The 20974-nt window shown below is 57.2% G+C and overlaps 1 protein-coding gene across 3 annotated transcripts in view; it reads right to left on the reverse strand.

The window, feature by feature from the left end:
• The window catches only part of FGF1 (fibroblast growth factor 1), a 28347-nt gene extending 14319 nt beyond the window's left edge, over nucleotides 1-14028 (reverse strand). The window contains exon 1 of one of the 3 annotated variants that reach the window (XM_074155666.1): nucleotides 13875-14028. The gene's annotated coding sequence lies outside the window, so the exon portion shown is untranslated. Of the gene's footprint in view, nucleotides 1-11311; nucleotides 11401-13567 lie in introns of those variants that run through there. The other 2 variants (XM_074155667.1, XM_074155668.1) reach the window with 2 other exon arrangements.
• Nucleotides 14029-20974: the final 6946 nt, after the last annotated feature.

Here is a 20974-nt window from a genome sequence, read left to right on the forward strand (position 1 = left end):
TGAGGTGGGAGCAGACACTAACATGTGCCACGAGTTACTCAGTCCTCATGGTCTCATCTCTGGCACCTGAAGAGGATGGCTCTGGGCTGCCAATGCTGCTGAGGACTCAGGGATAACGCACTGGGTGCAGGTACCTTGTTTTGGGCGTTTGCCAGCGGGTGGTTGAGTGCAGGGCTGTGCTCTCCTCTCCTCCCTGGCTCTGCCTGGGTTTGCTTCCCAGGGGAAAAGCATCTGGAGGGAGTGGGAACCTCAAGGGATGCTGTGAAAACTAATTGCTTGTTGCAGGTTGGGATGTTTTGCGATGATGTAGGAAACCTTTCTGGGAGAAGGGCACTCGGTGTGCCCCAGTGCGGCGATGGAGGGGTGAAGTGGCATCTCCCCCCTTGGCTTCTGCTCAGCAGCCCCCAGGCATGGGGGGTGTCCCTGCAGCGGGGACCCCATCCACACCCTGCTCGGGACCCCCTCCCCGGCAGGCAGGGAGGTTGGGCAGGGAGGTTAAGCTGGGAGACGCTTCACCCGACTTGCAAATGTCACTGTCCCCCCCCCCCCAGCCACCCGCCCCCGCTGTCCGTGCAGGACACCGGGCAAAATGTCAGACCACAAAGCGGGAGCGCTGGGGCTGTCTGGGCTGGTGCTGCAGGTGTGGCTGCGCCCACGGACGGACAGACGGACGGATGGACGGACAGACAGCGGTGCCAGCCGCTGCTGCTCCTGGCCACGGACAAGCTTCCCGTGGCTTTGTCTGTGGTTATGGGCGCTTTTCTCCATCTCTTCTCCCTTCTCTCTGTCCCGCGGAGCATTTCAATATGGGAGATGCAAACGCCTGGCAGTGGGGAGCTGCTGTTTGCAGGCCAGTTCTGCCCAGTAAAACCAGCAGCTGACACCAAATGACAGATTCTAACCCCAAAATTTCACTCTATGCAATGCTCTTATTCTAAAGGACTGATCTGGTTCTCCTATACCGTGTCCCATCTCAGCCCTGGTCCCACCCCAAGCCAAACCTCCTGCTGATGGCCCCGTCTCAGGTATGTGCCTGGTCACTGCTCCTCTTCCTCCCCCTCCATCAGCCTTCAGCCCTCACTGATCTCTCAGTGCTCAGACGGGTCTAAATCTCAGTCTGCTCTTGCTAATAAAGCATGAGGCTCGAATTAGGAGCGAAAAGCAGGAATTTTCACGTGGTGGCGGATGCAACACTTCCTGCAGCTGCCCCTCTGAAGGGTGGCCAAGCTCCACCAAGGGCTGGCTCAGGCTTCAAAACTGGGATTTGAGTTTGGGTTCAGACTTTATATCATGTCCTTCTCCAAAGAAACAGAGGATGCTGGAATTGAGGGTTTCATCTCCCGGCCAAGTGAAACCCTACATCCCTCCTCGTGGTTAACCATCAGTAGACGTATCATCGCTCAGAAATCAAGCTTCCTCCAGCATAGTCTTAGTCTCGGTTGTTCCAAGGAAAATCACTTGGTTTCTGGGTTCACCATAAGCTCAGCAGTGATTTTCTAGGCTGAAAATGCGCAGGGAGTTAATTATGTTCATTCTGAGATGTTTGTATAAGGACTATATAGCTTGTCTTGTTAAGTTTTAAGAAAAAATGGCAGGAAGAATTCTGTTCTTAACTTTGCTGCTCAATATCTTACTTTAAATTTAGCATCTCGTAGCTAATGCCTGTGTTCTTTCTCTGAGCTGCCTGAGTAAACAGCTTGGGCTGGGTTTTCCTGTGCACTCTGTTGCTCAATATCTTAACCGTGCAACAAAAGCTTGAGATAATAATTGCTATTACCAGGAAAATCCTCCAATAAATAATAATTTTCTTATCAGCGTGACTTTAGGGCTGGAGAAAATGCCATACAGTGTGAAAGTGCAGCGCATAAGAGCATGCAAGGAGGGTTTCAAACGAGAGAGCAGAGCAAGGCAAGCTCAAAGCTGAATCTTGTTAAGTGCAGGTGAGGTGATCAGCAAAAAAACCCAGAATAATTAGCCATGGACAAGTAGCTGCCAGAGTAAACTCGTGAGAGAAGCTGTGCATCTCCCCCTCTTGCCATCTGTAGAGCCAGAGAGCTCGCTTCTTTGACCCATGATCTTTAGGCAAAAATTGGGGGGGTTCTCAGCTGAAGGCAGGGGGTGGCTCTGGAGGCCCGTGGGCACCGGGCTGTCCCTTTGTCATCCTCATTTCCATCCTAGAAAGGGGCATGAATCACAGGCTGGGACGTGCCAGGTCGTGCTAGAAGACACAGCCCTAATCCTGGTCCTCCCTGTCCCAGACAGGGTCGTACGGAGGCACCTGCATCCGTAAAGAGGTGGGGACCAGTTTGGTCCTTGCTGTGCCATCTGTGAGGAAGGCACCGCGACCGCAGCTGGGTGTCAGTGGGCAGGAGCAGGCAGGAGCAAACAGGCAGGAACAGGCAGGAGCAGGCAGCCACTCCTGCACCGCTCCAAGGAAAACAGTGCCCTGTCTTGGATGCTGCCTCCAGTTTCCATAACAGTCCCCTCGGAGGGAAGGGGATAGTTTTTTTTGAAGGCTCTTCTACCCTTTCTCATCCCCGTAAACAACAAACCACCACAACAAGCACATCGCAGGAGAGAAGTCTGCAATTTTAACTACCTGATGGAACTGGGCTGCTGTCATGAGCACTTCGCAGTGCTGTCCGTGCAGGGGACACCCACGCCGTTTATTTCCAGCTCCCGAGTGGGCAGCACAGAGACACGGGGATGTTTGTCCCGCCCGGTGTTTCCACAGCCGATTTAGGGGAAAGCCGTGGGATCAGGCTGGCCCACAGGGATGCAGCCGAGGGTGCTGGTGATGGCGGGCGGCAGAAAGATGCCCTGGATCAGCTAAGCAGAAAAAAAACTTTGGGACAAAAAGGCAGCCTTGTGGCTCCCATGGGATGCGAGCATTGCTGTCCCTGCTGCACCACAACAGCATCACGTCCCTGACAGTGGAATAACCGGAGTGCCAGGAGCAGGAGGCAGTCATCTGCTTGCAGGGGCTTCGCAAGCTGATGTTAATGTTTTACATGTTTACGGAGTGTCTCCATCCCAGTGCAATTCAAGAGACTGATGAATTTTTAAAAGTTGAATTTTTTTTTTTAAAGTTACATAAATGCATCCCAGTACAGGGCAGCTTTCCCCTTTGAAACCTGGCTGGTCTTAGGGCACAAACATGATCCAAACTGCACTGGCACACAATAACATCCCCCAAAACGCCTGATGCCAGCGACTGCCCACCCCGGTCAGCAAGCCCCAGAGCGACCCACTCTCGGAAGCCCTGGGCAAACCCCCAGTGGGGTTTTTATCTTTTTCTTGCTCAGGAGCCGCACATTCAGCCCCCACGCTGGGGTGCAGAGTCCCCAGGGAGTAAATGAGCATCCCCCGACCGCCTGCACCACTCTCTGCACTTTGTGTGGTACCCACAGAGGATCGCATCTGCACCAGGTTAGGTGTAAGCTACAGCCCTCCCACACTGGCAGTTTAGGAGTCAGGAAACTCTTCCCGTCAGTCGGAAGCTTTTCAGAACACCCTGCAGCGAAGGGAATATCAAGGAAGGGGAAGGGAGGGTGTTTTACTTGATGTTAAATACTTGTATTTCATGTCCAAGATTTGACCCACAACTGAAACTCGAGTATAAAGGGAGGTGGAAATTCCAGTGGAAAATGTACCCAATTGAGCAGTATTCTTATGTGTAACATAAACATGCCCTGTGAGGATGTGCAGCTGTTAGAGAATTACCCAGTGACCTCTCTGGGGGAATAATGAGAGTGGGTGAAAGGCAGGGCAGTTTTGGGGAGCTGCCAGGCCACGGCTGTGGGAACGGCCCAGTGCAAGGTCTGGGGGGGGTGTGTGTGTTTGGAAGCAGCTGGGGGGGACAGGGTGGTCCGTCTCCTGCTTGGACGGTGCAGGGATGCAGAAGAAGGTGGCCTGTGCCCATGGCTACGTGTGTGTGACTGTCCCAGGCAGCGTGTGGCAGGAGACATGCAGAAAGCAGCCACATCTTCCCGGTGCTGAGCTCCAACCACCGCTTCCAGGGGGCTGTACGGCGTGTGGAGTGTCACAGCTGGGATCTGGAGCTCATCTGCAGCCGCACAGCCTGGATTTGTCACGGTAAAGATCTCCCCCTCCTGTCCGCCCGGGCGGCGCGGGACGAGAGCAAAGGCCTGAGAGAACTCGCTGGGGGCCCCTGCTCTCGTTCTGTGACCCACACACACATCACGCAGGCTGGGTGTGCAATTTTGGGACCACCCCGAGTAAATGAGGGTGATGGTACCCAGACACTTAGCTTGCTGGCTGGGCAAACTACCTGCCTGCTGACCCTGGGCTGGGGATGCTCGGTGGGAGCCGAGCCCGGGAGGCTGACTGCACCTCACACGGGCCACCGCCGGGGCTGGTCCCACCTCGGGGTGGTCGGTGCCTCTCGCATGACCCAGGGAAAGGCCCTGGTGGGGTAGAGGAGAGCTGTCTGGCAGTGCCAGGAGGAGATGATGCCCGGCTCTGCCACCCTCTCCATGCAGAAGGACACATCAGTGGAGGAGGTGTGAGCTTGGCGAGGAAGGGCATGTGCAGCACTGGGCACCAGGAGGTTGTCTCTGAGTGGTGCTGGGGATGCCTGAGGACATCTCTGGAGGAGAAGCCTTCCAGCCATGGTCTCTGGAGGTGGCTTGCACAGGGCAGTGGTGAGAGCTGCTTGGGGAGGTGCTGCTGGCGAGCTCAGAAGAAATAAGAAAGATGAAGAAATGCAGAAATGAGGTCCCTGCACGGGCGAGAGCTGGCAGGGCTTGTCTGGAGGTGGGACAGGCGGATTTACTAACTCCAGAGACGTGGGAAGAAAAGATCCGAGGTCAAGGCTGACGCCCAGATTTCAACTCTTGAAGCACAGACCTAAATTAAGCGCCAGAAGCAAGGGCAGACTTTTTGAGCACAAGAAAGTTGTGAGTCATTTATGACCTCTGTGTGTGTGTCTAGACCATTGTGGGCAAAGCGCAAACCTTTGGGAGGACAACTCGGACAGGGCATCACCACTCCAGAAATGAGTCTGATGGGGACAAAGGGGGTTTGGATGTCACCCTGTGAGTCAGTGGCACAGAGCCACTGTGGGCCAGGGCTGGGGCTGGCACCCTGGTAAGGGGGCACACAGGCAGCATGAACCTCAGTAAGGGGGAACACATGCTACTAAGTGGGTACACAGGCAGCGGGCACCCCAGTAAGGGGTACACACCCTGGGAAGGGGGTACACAGGCAGCAGGCACCCCAGTAAGGGGCTGTGGGAGGTCGCAGGTGGGAGCAGATGGGTGTGATTTTTCCAACCAAGCACTGGGCAGCGGAGCTGGGGAGCTGGGAGGGTTTGGTGGTCCCATGCCGAAGCCATGAGCTGCCAGGGGGAGCGTTGGCAGGGAGCATGGCACCTTCTGTGCCTGGGCTTGAAGGAGGAAGATGGTAATTGCTCGGTGACTGTAATTATTGCCCTGCACAATTAAAGCCTGGCACTGGGCGGTGGAGGGTGACCCGCTGCCACAGGGAGCTCCAGGCTCTCTTGCCCTGTGTGATGGATTCCCATCTATGCCCCTCAGGTTTCCAGCTTTCTGGAATAGATGCCTTTTCCACACCAGTAAGAGACCCTGTGTGCGGTATTTCGGTCACCAGATCATTTTAATCACTGTTTCCCCCTCTGCTCTCCTCTCATCGTTATCTTTCCCAGCTGGCACCGCTCTGGAGGCTGCAGTTTTCCGGGGTGATTTCATTCCTCTTAAAGTGCCTGTGTCTCATCCTGGGAAGGGGCAGACCTGGGGCTTTGGGAAAGCACAAACAGGAGGGCAAAGGGGGCTCTTCTGAATTCACTTTTGAGTTAGTGAAGACCCAGATGAGAGGGTTTTGTTACCTTATTAAAACGAAGGTTAAGCTTTAAGCTGGACCAGGGATGCGTGTTAAGATGCTGGGCTGGGGTTAATAGAATAACATTTAGCACTGGCTGTGTATTAGCTATTCTTGAAAGGAATTTATAAATATTAACCATGGCACTCTCTGAGGGCCTGCGTTAGCCTTTTTCTGCCACATTTAGCAGCTGGGAAAATGAAGCATTTTTGTGATGCTGTTTTCCTTAGTGAGCAAGCTTTCAGAAAGAAAAAATGGCATGTGGTGGCCAGAGTTCTGTTGCCGTCAGCCACAGGGTCCTCTGCACCCTGAAACCCTGCCTCTGACCCCGGGAGGAAACGAGTCCCCATCCCTGGGGAGGGCAGTGCCACCGCGTTAAACACCCCATGCTTACAGCACTTGGGGTTTATAGAATCTGCAAGTCACTGAGGGCTTCTGCAAGGCTTCAGCGTCTGCCGCTGTTCTCCAGCAGCGTTAAACCAACAGACAGACACTGGTGTTGGAAACAAAGGCAAAAAATAGTAACTGCTATTACTGAGAAATACTGAGTCAGGCATCTTCTCTGACAAGCGGGGAGCGAGGGAGGATCAGTGCATTCATAAAGGCCACACAACACGCCGGGGCAGGGAGACCATGACAAAGCAATCGTCCCTCTCTCTCTCCCGCTCAACTGGTTTTCAACAAATTCTTCCACAGAGAGATTTTTCTATTGTGAGACAAACCCAGCCAGGCTGCAGCCCGACGGGCAGTCACTCACAGTGATTTCTGCAGTGGCAGAAAATACATACAGCATTTCTAAAAGTGCCCCCCATCACGAGTCAGTGCCGTGTTCAAGGGGGTGATGTGTGGGTCTCCGGGGTCAGCCGAGCCAGAGCAGCCTGCGAGGGTCAGGGCTCCACCGGGCACCTCCCCGGAATGTTCTCATTTAGGGAATGATTACTGAAAGGGTTTGTAAGATACAGTGCAAGTGCCAACACGTGGCTCAGGGCCCTGGCTGCCGTCTCTTTCTCTTGCATGGGCAAATACGCCCCGGCGTATAACTGCTCCGGGATCGGGGCGACGGGCGGGCTTTGCCCTCTGGGAATGGACCTGTAGCTGGTGATGGGTTTGGTTTGACCTGTTGTTAATGCTCATCTTTCTCCACCATTCCTTGCAAGCTCTTATTTCTGAATGCTAATTTAGAGAGAGATGCATCCACCTCATCTAAACTCCTGCGATTTTGGGGGTTATGAAATGAAGGGTGATCTAAGGGGGGTTGTTTGAGGCACTGGGTGAATGTACTTGGCATTCCTGCATCTGGCATTCCTGCGGCTCTGGAGAGGAAGGTGCTGCTGTTGAGAAGCTTAGATGAAGGCAGACCCAGCTGTATTTTCAGATGTCACTGTGCGATTGCCCCAAGCTGGTGTTTAAACAATACGGGGCCAGGCTGACACCCCCACACTGACGGCATTTGGCCCCGGGACCCCCAGGGCTGGCAGGGGCCGGGGGCATCACCAGCCGCATCCCCTGCGCCTCCCTGCAGCTCCTCCCGGCTCCCACGGCTCCCGTGACGGATCGCACCCTGAAACGGCGCCAGGCTCCGAGAGGCGTCACCTCTCACTTGATAATCTTATTTCCTGCTAAGCAGAAGCCAAAAGCTAACAGGAGTTTCTGTAATACACGTGTGCTCCCCTGCATTTGTTTCCCCAGCGCCCCCCCCAGCAGCCTGCAGGGACGTGGCTCCCCCGGGCCCCGCTCCTGGGGGGCTGAGACAGCTGTCCCCTCCCCAAACACAGGTCCAGGGCTCTGCCATCACTGGCACCCCGAGCGCAGCAGAGGTTTGCACTGGCTCTGGGTCGCCTTTGCACCTGAGGGTGACACCAGGATTTGGGAACTGGCAGGTCCAGGGAGCCTGCGGGGGTCAGAGGCTCAAGAAATTTGGGCTTAGAAAAGGCTATCTGGATTGTACTGATGTGTGCAAGTCCAGTGCTCTGTTAAGGGCAATAAACCCACCAAGCTTGGTTTATCTGGGTCTTTTACGGGGTGCTTGCAGTTCATTTTCAAGCTGTGGGTGGTGGAGAAGGTCCTCTTCACCCCTCCTCCTCCACCCAAATCATCGTCAGACAGGCTGGGAGAGCTAAGAGTCATTGGCAGGGGCTCTTGCCAACCCCGTGGGACCTGCATCTCCAGCACGGGGGTCTGGTACCGAGCACGTGGCCAGATTGTCACCAGAGCCTGGCCATGGTCTTGGTTGGAGCCTGCGGGACATGGGATTTGGGATGTGGGACATTACAGCTGTCCCCCCAGGATGCATTCACCGCTGGGGACCCTCCTCAGGCACACACGGGTCTTTGCCAAGCACCTGAAAATGGACGGACTCGGCACCACGAGAGCTGCCCGAAGCCACCAGCCAGGTCTCGGCAAATTGAGGCAAATATTTGCAGACATGAAAAAAAGACCCGAGGGGAAGAGCCAGGACTGACCGGTGCCAGACAAAGCGAGTAATAAATAACCCCTTGTCCCGGCGGATGAGGGGTTTTACTGCAGAGGATGCTGTGCGTGGCCACCCCGGCACCCTCGTGAGTGGGACCCGCAGCAAACCTCCTCTTGGGGGTGGTCGTGGGTGCCCCAAGAGGGGACGCAGCCCCGCAAAGCCAGAGCCTCCCCCGGCCACCCCGGGATCCAGAAGCAGCACAAGGTCAGGACTGATGCGATAACCAGCCAGCAATTATTACACCATTAAAATAAAAATCGACAATTGCTTCCTCATTGAAAAGTTATAACTTTCTTTCTCTAATTAGTACCCTGAAGCGAGGCTTATTTGCTGATGAAATGTGTGTGCTTGTGGTTCAGGATTGCAACGTCTCTTAAAAACCCTTCTTTGTGCTTCCTCCCCCAGACTGTGGCTCACGCAGACAAGGGCTGGCTGAGCAGTGGATGGAAGCATTTGCGGTTTGGTTGGGTTCCTGCGCTAATTAAGGGCCACATCCAGCGCCCAGGAGCTGGTGGAAACTGCACCCAGCTGCGAGGAGGCTGATTTCTGCAGGAAAAGGGCAGCGGTGCTTCCAAAATGACCCTGGGAATTTTCCCTGCGACAGGTAGACACAGCCCCGGAGGGGAGGAAAAGCTGATAGTGCAGAGGAGTGGGGAAAGGTGGTTTTTAGGTGCTAGGGTCTGTTATTTTTTTTTGGATTTCTGACTTGGCACCAAAGGAGAAAACAAATTTAAGACGGTTGAAATTCTGGTTTTGGTCTCTTCCGTGAGTGCATCATTGGAAGCACATTGAAATAAGAGGAAAGAGACCAAAATAAAAGTGCCGTGGCTATTATCCTTATGGGCCTTGTGACTGAGCCCTAACTCCTCATGGCAGCCACGCTCCGAGCTGCGAGCTGCCGGCTGAGCCAAACCAAAGAGGCCAAATATAAAGACAAATTGCTGCAAGCTCTAATTGCCCCAGCCGGGCGGCGCAGGTGCTGTGCCCCCGCTGCTCCCAGGGGCCACACGTCCCTGCTGTCCCCTTCCACCTCCCTCCACATCTCGGCTCGTTCCTGCCATTTAGCCAAGGGGAAAACCCTGATAAAGCAGCCACGGGGAGACACAGAGCTATCAGGTCCCTGTCACCGCTGTGCCGGGGGACGGGGGTCCTGGGCGCCGCAGGGTTTTGGCTGGAGGAGCAGCGGGCAGGAGCCGAGCCATGCAGCTGACGGGGGATGAAGTGGAAGGAGCCGTAGCCAGCTGCACGATGAGCTGCCTCGGTTGGGAGGAAGATCAAGGTCTCAGGAGTGGGAGGAAGGCCAAAGTCATTTGGGGAGCTGGGGAGGGAAAGTCTATCCCCCCGGGCTGGGGTGGAGCTGGGAAGGAAAGTTTATCCAAAGGGCTTGCAAAGCTCTGGGTCTGGCTGGAGACCTCGGTGGACCCGAACTGTATCCAGCCCTAATCTGAAGTGCGTGTTCCTGCGCCCCCCGAGTGCTCGGAGCGGCCGGAGGAAGCGGGGCCGACCCAGCATTGCAGGGAGAACAATTGGACATTGTGCTGCCTTATCGCCACTGAGCCCGGTCCTGCCCTTAGGAACCGATTAAACTTTAGACCCCTGTTTGTGCCGATCCTCCCGTACGCCTCGGGCTCTCTCCAAGGCAATGGCCACAGGGGCCAAGAGGTGCCTAGGCTCCCCGTTGCCATCGTTTGCAGCCCCCCTCCCAGCCAGTGGGGACTGGGCTGATGCTGGGATGCTCGCGTGCGGCTTCCCCCGGAGCAGGGGGCGAACCCGGGAGCAGGGGGGTGGCGAGGGGATGCTCCCACCGGGATGGCAGCCATCCAGAGGGCGGCTGCTGGGGTGTGCTGGGGGGGATAGTGGTATCTCTGAGCGATGGGCAGAACTGGGGGTGGCAGCTCGAGCATGAGACCCCTGAGGCACCTTTGACGTGCCCCCGACATGGCAGCAGCACCCTGGGCTGCGTGGGTGGCACCCGGTGCTCGGCCTTCGGAGCCCCTGGGCAAGGCGAGGGGTGCAGCAGCCTGACACGGGGTGCTGAGCAGCTCGGGGTGCAAACGGCACAGGCACAGAGCGGGGTGTCACTGGGAGTCTGGCCAGGAAACCGGGCGAGTCGCACAAAATTAATTTAACCCGCTTTGCTTCCATCTCATCTTGTTCAATCACTGCTCTTAACGCGTTTTCTTCTTACCTGTCTCATCAGCATTTCCCAGGCTGGATCCTGATCCCTCCCAGCTGAAACCACCCCTCCCAAATGCCGCCGGGACCCGGGGACACCGGAATGGCCTGGGGACAGCGGAACGGCGGGGGGAGCCGCGGCTCCAGAGCCAGAGGAGGAGGCGACGCTCAGCACTTACCCCTTTGGGCAGGGAAAGGTGAGAGGAGCAGAGCTGGGCTACGCACAATTGCTTCTCCCAAGATCCCAACTTACAAAATCTTATGCAAGTCAAAAAAAAAATATTTTTTCAGTAGGACTTGGCTGTCATCTGGCTAAAGTAGCCCCAAGGAATATTTTTTTTTAAGGAAACATTATTTATTTTCGCATCAAAAATGGAGCATTTTAGAATGCTGTGTCACTTCAACAAAATACCTTTCTTTTCTTAATGGTCCAAATATTGTGTTTTGCAATTTAAAATGCTTTTTGCATTCCGATTCAGATTCCGATGCGGGCGTCTGCCCAAAGCTTTAGGTTAATTTGCAGTAATGTTGAGATTGCAATATGAAACCACACTCCCCTTTTTGGAACCTTTCCCCTCTCCCGGGGGGGGGCAGCGGTCTGGGGTTTTTGGCCAAGTCAGGTGGGGAGCAGCACCCCTGAAATCCTGGATCTGTCCCCGGAGAAGGGACCTGCCTCCCCCCCGCCCCAGCCCCGTCCCCTCGCTCCGTCCCCGCGGGTGTCCGCGCAGCCCGTGGGACCCGCCTGGGCATCCCGGGGGGGCTCAGCCCCACCGCCGCCCCCTGCACCGCCCCCCCGGCACCTACCGCCGGCTCCGCGGTCCTCCCGGTCCTCCCGGTGTCGAGCGAGGCGGAAAAGGGAGAAAATAAACAATATTAAAAAAAGATTCTGCCGCTGAGAAGCCGCCTCTCGGCGGCGGGAGGATGCCGGGGGTTGGGGGGGGGAAAGGGGCGGCGATGCTCGGTCGCATCCACCCTCCGGAGCGCCGGTCACCTGCGGGGGGGGCCGCTGCGGGCAGCTGCCTGCTCTGCCTGCAGCGCCGGGTCAGCCCTGCGGGCGGGGGCTGCCGACGGGTCCCCCCCGCCGGGGAACGGGACAGAGAGAGACAAACCCCGGGAGCTGGAGGAAAAGCTGTGCTTCTCCTACTCGCTTTTCCCGGTCCCGTCCCTGTGGTTCGTGACATTTCTCGTTATTTCAGATAAATCCTTTGCTCCCCATCAGCTCCCGGGTGCGCTGGGGCAGCGGGGAAGGGGGGCTCTGCCCTTCCCGTGGGGAAAGGGGCTCCGTCGGGCACGGCCGTGCCAACGCTGGCACCGTGCTTGGGCCAGAGAGAGCTTGGCATTAAAAGCCGAAGCGCTGTCAGCCTGGGAAAATGCGGCTCCATCTCCCCAAGGATGGGGCCAACCCGACGGAGCTGGTGCCGATGCCAGGAGCCAGCAGTGGGCTCCAGGGTGCCAGCGGTGGGCTCGTGGGTGCTGGCAGTGAGGTTGTGGGGTGATGGCGGTGGGCTCATAGGTGCCGGCAGTGGGCTCATAGGTGCCGGCGGTGGGCTCATAGGTGCTGGCGGTGGGCTCACAGGTGCCGACGGTGGGCTCATAGGTGCCGGCGGTGGGCTCACGGGGTGCAGGCTCCACAGCGTGCGGGGGCTGCGTGTTAGGCCGGCTGCGGCGTTAAAGAAGCAAGTGCGATGACTTCACAGCTTGGCCAGCCTCCACGGCTGCTTTGATGTGGCGTTTGAGCCGCGGTATCTAAGGCTCGCTTAGGAGAGGCTTTTAGCCCATTTATTTGGACGGGCAGCCCCGAGTGAAAGCACACTGAGCCCAGAGGTTTTGATAAAAACATTTGACTGCAGTTCGCAGCAGTTAGTGAGAACGGGTCCTAGTGCATCCAACAGCGCAGGTGGACTCCGGCCTTTCCTAGCATACCAATATTCCTTATTTTTTTCAGTTTGAACAAGCCCGCACCAGATTCCCTCCTGCCATTCCAGCCACGTGTTGAAAATAGTAACAAAAAGTAAGAATGGTATAGCCAAACATTTCTGCATGTCAAAAAAAAAGACTGGCCCTGGCTTTGGCTCAGGCTTTCCTGGATGAAAGGCATTTGGGTTATTTGGATGTGAGGAATATTAGGAAGCGCTGCTCCGTCTTCTCACGCAAGGGAACACCCCCCTTGGTTCAGAGTTGTGGGGTGACCGTACCCTCAGCCCTCCCCGCCGTTTGCCTGCCTCTCCTGACCCCCCGTTGTGGTTGGAATCGGCAGCTCTGATGCTGTGGGGGCCCGGGGGGCCCGGCTGACGGCGTCCTGCCAAATTTAGCGTCGTGTCCTTTCTGCCCATCCCGGAGCCAGCAGCGCGGAGCAAACACTCGCTGCAACTGCAGGCTCCTGCCCCGGTCACCAGAAAGACAAACACAAAGTCCCTCCTTTGGCCAAAGCCCAGATGCCAATGGTCCCGCAGCGGCCCCCGGGCTCTGGTGCCATGCTGAGAGCTCTCGGGGACAGGGATGGGGACCCCTGTCCCCTCCCAGCCAGCTCTGCCTCCTCCTCCCCGGGGAGCCCCAGTTGCAGCCGATCCCGTGTTATTTCCCAGGCTTTTGGCTCCTGCTCCTGCCCGAGAACGTCCGCAGCTACGCGTCCCATCAATAATAGATACTTCTCGAGGTTGTTTGGAAGCAGAGTGAATAATTAACCAGAGCCGCCTTCTGCCCCGAGGAAGCGGTAGGTGCTTCCCCCCCCCGGCACCCAGCCCTAGGGCACCCCCCACCCCCGCGGCTCCTCTCCCCCCCGGACCCCAGTCACGCAGCAGAGACGATTTACGACGCACACAAAACTTTCTGCCAGTCTGGTTTAAAATGAGACCCACGAGACCCCCCCAGGCTTTCGTTTCATCCCTCTCCTTGGAGCTGGGCTGCAGGAACGGCCCAGCAGGCGCTGCTCAGCCCAGCACAGGCTGGGAACGGTGCTGGGGTGGAAAATGCCCCCCCTCCTGCCTCCCTGCCAGCTCCCTGCCTCCGAGCCCGGCGAGAGGAAAAGGAAACCCCAGTTGCTCCCCCGGAGACACACACCTGGCCCAGCCTGCAGACTTGGCCAGGAGTTAACCAGGAACGCACTGCAGACCATTCGGGAAGGGGCTGATGCCGTGCCGGGGGGGGACACACACCGAGGGATGCTGGAGGAGGCGCTCACCTGCTGGGTTGGGGTGCAGGGGACCAGGCGGTGGTGACGGCAGCAGCACCGTGGGGACAGCCGGGAGACAACGCTGCCAACCTGCCCCCGGGTGGGCAGGGGTCACCCTGCCCCTCGCCCCGCTCCCCTGGGGCAGGCAGCCCCCGGAGCGATGCACCCACACCCCCGCACCCTCGCCCCACTCACGGGCAGCGTTCCTCAGATGGGTACGGGCATCGGGGCTGTGACGGATCCCGGGAAAAAGCTGGCATCGGCCGCGGGCACCGCGGTGCACGGGGACCGAGGTGGCACCACAACTGGCAGCGTGGGCCACCGCCGCTCTGCACCCACATAGGACAAGGAAGTATGGATAATCCTTTGCCTTGCTATTTTTTTCCTCTCATGTGATCTTGTTTTTGGACTGCTATTTTGGGGCTGGACTCCAGCCCAGGTGAAAGACAAGGATTTAAGCCAGCCTGCCTCCCCCATCGCCCGGGGGCCTCCCAGGACCTCTGCCTGCCTGCCCCGAGGAGGGGGTTCAGTCCTGCTGCGGTTCCGTCTGTGCTTCCCAGCCCTTTCCCTCTCTTGCTGCGGATTCCATGGAATGTTTCTGTGCAGTCGGAGGATAATGGCAAACAGGCTGCGGTGTGCCCGGCTGCCCCTCTGCCCCGTCCCACGGGCACCCTCTGCCCTGTGTCCCCCCAGGACTCGGCTCAGCTGCGGAGTCAAACCCTCCCCAGCACCCGTTTGCCCTCCCTCTGCCCATTTCCCCCCCCGAAACAGCCTGTCAGGAAGCTGATGGGAGATAAATGAATTAAAAAAAACGCTCGCAGTTTGCAGCAGCCTTGGCATAAACTGATGCGAGGCCTGACCCCACACACTGCTAGTTGTCCCCCCCCGGCGTTGGCTGCAAGTGTCCCCCAGGCAGCGGGCTGCCGGGGATCCCCTTGCACTGTGTGTGGGAGACCAGAGCCTGCACCACAGCACTACACATCCTGCCCATCCCTGCCCTGGGACCTGCTCCGGAGACAGGTCCTTGGGGACATAGAGTCATAGAATCATGGAATGGTTTGGGCGGGAAGGGACCTAAAAGCCCCCCCAGTGCCACCCCCTGCCCTGGGCAGGGACACCTCCCACCAGAGCAGGTTGCTCCAAGCCCCCTCCAACCTGGCCTTGAACCCCTCCAGGGATGGGGCAGCCACAGCTTCTCTGGGCAACCTGGGCCAGGCTCTCACCACCCTCACAGCAAAGAAGTTCTTCCCCACATCTCATCTCCATCTCCCCTCTTTCAGTGTCAAACCCTTCCCCCTCCTCCTATGGCTCCCCTCCCTGATCCAGAGTCCCTCCCCATCTCTCCTTTCACAGTGGGTGGCAGGAGGAGTGGATGCTGTCACGGCGTATTTAGTTGCCTAAATTGGGTCTTTGCAGGAATTAAAACGGTTAAAGGTTCTTTTGCTGAAGGCCAGACGTGCCCCTGTGACGGGGCTGATCCTGCCGGGGACTTTCCACCCTGGGACAGCCGGCCCAGGGCAGGGACAGGGCAGCGGGGGCTTGTCCAGCTGGGAGAGGGTGTGCACGGACACAGCTTTGCCCAGACAAGCCAGAGTCTCAGGAAAACCTGAATTTCCCTCTCCGTAGGCAGCCTCCCCAGCTCAGCCCTGGAAGGAGCAGGTTTCGGCAGGGGCGCGGAGCTGCACAGCACCGCGGGCGGCAGCACGGCTCGGGCGAAGGATGGGACCCGCGGCGTGACGCTTTCGTCAGAGGAGGTACGATTTGGTTTGCAGAGAGACGGGTTCTTCCAGACACATGCCAGATGAGTGCAAAAGTCAGGTCCAAGAATTAGAAACCACTCTTGTTTTGAGTCTATTTCACAATATTTAGGTAACACGTAACATTGTTTCCTTTTTTTCCTGTTTTCTGTTAATCACTTTTATGTGAAATAAGGAATTTCTCTCCGGCACCCATGAAATGCCCTGTTCTCCTGCAGGGGAAGGACAGGAACTTTCACCGGCTGAACTCCTCCCGGGCAAAAGCTTTTCTTTCACACTCCCTGCAAATCAGAGCGTTTATGAACAAGATACCCCGAAAGCTCCTGAGCAGCCACTTGTCCCCTTTGGGCCAATTCCTGTGCGTGGGCTCGAGGAGAAAACATTTACTTTATAAACGTCGCAGAGATTTTAGCGGAGGAGAGGAGGAGCAAGGTGGTGATGGAGCAGAGAAAACCTCGCAGGCGAGGGGGGCGGCGGGGCCGCCAGGGGGCGCTAGGGGGCCGCGGCGCGCGGGCACAGCTGGGCACAGCTGGATGCGGGGGGGGAAGCAGCTGGGCGGGGGGCGCAGCTGGACGGGGGAACACCGCTGGGGGATGCGGCGCAGCTGGGCCACAGGCGGGAGGGGGAAAATGGGGGGGGCTGTGGCACCGAAGAGGGGAGTGAGCACCGCTGGCGGAGCACAGCTGGAGCTGGGGGGGGCACAGCTGGGGGGCCATGTCACAGCTGGGGGGCCATGTCACAGCTGGTCGCCACGGGGCATCCGAGGCCCATGGTGCTCGCAGCTGCAGCATCCACAGCTGGTGCACATCTGGGCGGCAGCTACGGCCCAGGCGGCAGCATGCAGGGCTGGCACGGTGCACATCTGGCAGCGCACCCATCTCCGGGGGCCACAGGGCCCAGGCTACCTCTGCTGGCTCCCGAAAGCCGCTGCGGGCTGGGGTTTGCTTCCTGCGGCACCCGCAGGTGGTCTCAGGCCTCTGCTCTTTCAGGTTGCGGTGGAGGTAATTAGGCAGGAATTGAAGATAGGGAGGAAGACTGTTTCTCATTAAGCCCATCCCATTCACCCTGATTTCTGTCAAACCCGCTCAGCCTCCCAGCCAGACACCCAGTAGAGTCATTCTGTTTGTCTTTTCCGTGGTCTTGCAGACTGCTCCCAGTCCCGGCTCGTTCGCCAGGATCCCTTTGGTCTTTTCCAGTCACCGTTTCCCAGGAGGGAGCACCCCGTCCTGAAGAATGACTCCCATCCTTTGTTTCTTCACGGGTGACCTTATATATTGAAACGAATGTTGTTTACTTGTGCTCAGCACTAGTTTAAAGTCAAGAGCTGATTCCCAAAGGTCTCTCCTGGATACACCAACCAAACGAGGAATCTTCTCCTGTAATTGCGTTTCGGGGCCAGCAGACATTTTCTGATTCATTTAATATGTGCCATGGTGCGTTTGTTACAAATCAGATCCATAACAGAAGCCCTTTTACCTTGAAACTACTGCTGTTATCAAGTACTGACTTAATTACAGCTTTATCTAAAAATAGGTCAAATTAGCTTGACAGAATCCATTTTTCCTACCCCCCTGCTGCCCGGCCCTGCTTCCCCCTCCAGCTCCTGCTCCATCGAGCCCAGCAGCAATCGGCTGCCATCGCCTTTTCCCACTGTCACGCGCGCTTTTCACTCACCCCAGTCTTCCAAAAACTTGCCCAACGTTAACACAAAGAGCCCGGGAGGCTCCTCCAGGCCCTGGTTGCCCAGGTCTCCTCCCTTTTCACCTTTCTGCCTTTGAGAGCTGCTGACACCCCGGGAATTCCAGGGGCAGGGAAGTGGCTCGGCGCCCGCTGCTTCTGCACTTTTCCAAGCTGCTTTTGTTTACCAAACCCACCCGAGGTATAAAGCCCGTAGATGATATCTGCTCGTTATCATCACTTTCCTCTTTCCTCTGATTGTTATGTGGTTCCCATGGCGTTCGTAGCTGCCCCCCCTTCCCTGGAAGCCCCGCCAAGGCAGCTTTCTTCCCGCCTGGGAAACCGCTTTGTTGGCCCGAGCGGTGTCTGTCACCAGCGGTGGTGGCTCTGAAAGAAAGGTGTAAAAGTGCCATCTATGTATGTCCCCACCAGAGCATGTGTCACCAGAACTGTCCTGGGGGTTCCCGTCCTGTCCCTCTGCTGGGTGTGATGGGGGGATCCCGGTGTTGCAGCTCCGGGGCTGGAGGAAACCACCACCCCTGGGAAGAGCCGCCTTCTCCGGACACGTTCCCTGCAATCCCCCACCGCCCGCCAGCGTCTCCCCCCTGAACCCGTCCCGCCTTGGGAAGGGCTCCCCACCCCGCAGCCGCTTCCAGAGCTGCTCGAGGACCTTCCCAGGGGGGCACCCTGGGGCTGTGCCCCATCAGCTTCTCCCCACAGCACCCCGGGCACCCAGCCCGGCCCCACGGGCTGCACCAGGCGCCAGCCCAGTGGGACTGGGCAGCAAACACCTTGAAAATACAATTTGCTGCGTCTGGAAAGCTGATCACTAGTCCTGCCGCGTTCATGCTGGTTTTAATTCTATTTCCCATGTCTGACAACGGAAACAGATTTCTCTCTCTTTCTCGCTTTGGCGTAAGCCGGCTGCAGCCCGGGGTCCTGCGGTGCCGGCGGGGCTGCGGGTGCTGGGTGCAGGGGGGCCGGACCCCCGGAGGTGACTGGGCTTGAAGGACCTGTCTCTCTCTGCGTGTCAGTGGTTCATCTTCCTTCCTTCGCTTTGCTGCCTTAAGAAGGTTTTTCCTCCCTCTCCGGGTGTGCGGGGGGAGGGCAGCCCGGGGACCCCGATGCAGCAGCTCCTTTGGGGGCATCACCTCTGCTCATCGTGGCATTTGGATTTTCTGATCTGAACCCCGGGGAGGAAAACAAAACCAGGGCTTCAGTGTCTGGGGGCTGCTCCAGGAGATACCTCACTGCCCAAAATCTCCAGGAATTCCTGGTTTTGTCTTTGTCAGCTCAGCCACTTGTGCAAATAGTGTCAGCCAGGGCCGGCCGCACAAAGCAAGGTCGGTTATAAGCCCTTCTCCTGGAACGGAGGCACTTGGAGCCGGCACAAAGAAATCTCTGTCTCTCCCCTTCGCTGGCATCCTGGCAATTAACCCAGAAAATCGCAGCTTGTCTTGGGTGCTGAGTGCGGGGCTGTGCAGTGCGCGGGGGGCAGCTGTCCCGGCCGGGGGGGGGCTGGCTGTGTCATGGCCCCCGGCCACACGGGGAAATGCAGCGGCCAGTGTCCGACTGGGAGGTACGGAATGAATGGGGAACTCTTCCTCTTCCCGAAGAAGTGAGGAAAACCATTTGGTTTTTTTACACCGAATTATTTTTTAAGAAATATATGTCCAGAAAACAGCAAAAGTAGGAGTCACCTACTATCAAATGGGACATAATGTTTACATTGATCGTATTTTTTCGTGTATTTGGTCTTTTTCCCCTAAAAGATTTCAGGCAAAGCCTCTCTGCAGTGACCCAACACCCAGCAGTGGCCGGTCCCGTGCTGCTCCCGGGGCAGTCCTTGCTCCAGATCCTGCTGGAGCTAAGCTCCAGCTGCCCCAAATGGGCTCCGAGCCTCCTCTCCCAGGGTCTCACCAGGCTTCGCTGCACCAGGCCGGACAGAGGGGATGTGTCCGCAGCCCCGGAGCCGGTGCCGTCCCCGCAGAGCCCCGCAGGGGACACGGGGAGCCCCGGCCAGCGCTCGGCCGGAGGAATCCCAGCCCCGCCAGGCTCCTGCTGTAAATAACCGCCCGGCCGGGGCTAAACACAGCCCCCGCGGGAAGCGTTTGGGGAGCCAGATAATCTGGAGGCAGAGGCTGTGACAGCCCGCCGGAGCATGCCGCGCTGCTATTATTATAAAATACGATAATTACATGCCCAGACTGGGCCGATGTCCTTGCACAGGGAAGTACTCTTGAATAATTAAAAATAGTCCATATTCGATTTGCCACTGCACTTCCTACAGATCAAATTAGTGGGAGATGAATCCAATTTCAAAGTCACATTTTAAATCTTCGGGTTTGTTCTTTTGGATTTTTTTTTTTTTTTCATTTTTTACTCTGTAAAGTCACAGGAAGAGCTCACTACAGCTAATAAAGGCATAATGAGCGGGAAAATTAACGGTACGAAAAGGAAAGGGAAAGAATGTAAGTCATGCTTAAACACTATCGTAGAAAATACAGTTCCCTCAAGTCCAACCCACTGGGAAACAAATATTTAATTGTACAGTAAAAAACATATTTTTATTTGAGGAGAGGCCCGTTTCAGACCATATCTCCCAAGCCAAGGGAATGTAAACAGGAGGTCACGGACCCCACGCCCTCCCGCGTCCTGCCACGGGGAGGGGAAAGCAGAGGAACCCCAAACTGGAGAGGAAGGAATGGGGCCAGCCCCACGAATTGGGAATTGTTACTGGTTTCAGAGGGACGGCCGAGCAGGGACAGGCACAGGCACAGGCAGAAGCGATGTCCCCGTCACCGCCGTGCCCTGCGTGCCCTTGCGGCAGGTAACCAGATGAGGAGCTCCCCACTCACGTAAAGTTTTTAATAGCAAACGGAATTGCTCCCAATCATCAGTATCTTATCTGCGCGCTTCAAGGGCACGTCCTCTGCAAACGCTGCCGTGAAAATAAACAGGGTGCAGCGCCGGGGTTTTCTACGGCAAGGTGAAACCACGGGGAGGTGGATCAGCTCCCTGCTCCCGGCCCCGGTGGCTGCATCCGCTGGGGGACACGGTGCAGCAGGAGGATGCTTCACGCCATAACATTGAATGGATTAAATAGATGCCTGGGAAAATAACTGAGATGACGGGGATAATTTTGTCCTCCTGCTCCCGCAGCCGCACGCCTCATGCACAGCTTCTGTCCCTGTGTCCCCAAGCAGCGGGGTGAAGGTTTTCGGGCCGGGCGATGCAGTTACGTGCTGACAGGGGAAAAAAGGGTGAAGCCAGGAGCCAGGATCCGGCTGTGCCGCCGCTGCAGCATCACTGAGACGCACCCTCAGTCCTTCCCGTCTCCTTGGAGAGCTCTGGGGCACAGGGAAATGTAACACCAGAACGGTGGAAATTGGGGCTTTACTGGTCTTTGCACCTCCCCACGACCAGTTTAACACAATCTGGTATTTACTGGGGCTGCGTCCCACCCCACACGGCTTGTCGGGGGCTGCTCTCCCGCACAGCCCTCTTGGTTTGCAGGCAAAAAGCATTCACTGGGAGATGGTCTGCATCCCCCTGGCTGCAGGTCGGCACCGACTCGCTCCCAGTCCCACGGTGCGGCCCCTGCTCCCCAGCCACCACCGGTCCCTGGCCACAGGCACCTCTGGGTGGCACCGAGAAGGAAAGCCGAGCTTGGCCTCTGATCCTCTTGGCTCGGAAGAGGAATGAGACAAAACATCCTTGAATTGAAATTTGCAGTCCCTGCCCGGCCGTGGTGTGGGCTGCAGCCGGAGGGACAGGGGCTGTCACCCCTCCCCGCGGCGCAGCTCCTCGTCTGCCTCCTTACCTTCATTAACTCAACAAAATGCAAATCTGTTTCCTGGT

This window comes from Numenius arquata, chromosome 11 (assembly GCF_964106895.1).
Source record: "Numenius arquata chromosome 11, bNumArq3.hap1.1, whole genome shotgun sequence".
Classification (NCBI taxonomy): domain Eukaryota; kingdom Metazoa; phylum Chordata; class Aves; order Charadriiformes; family Scolopacidae; genus Numenius; species Numenius arquata.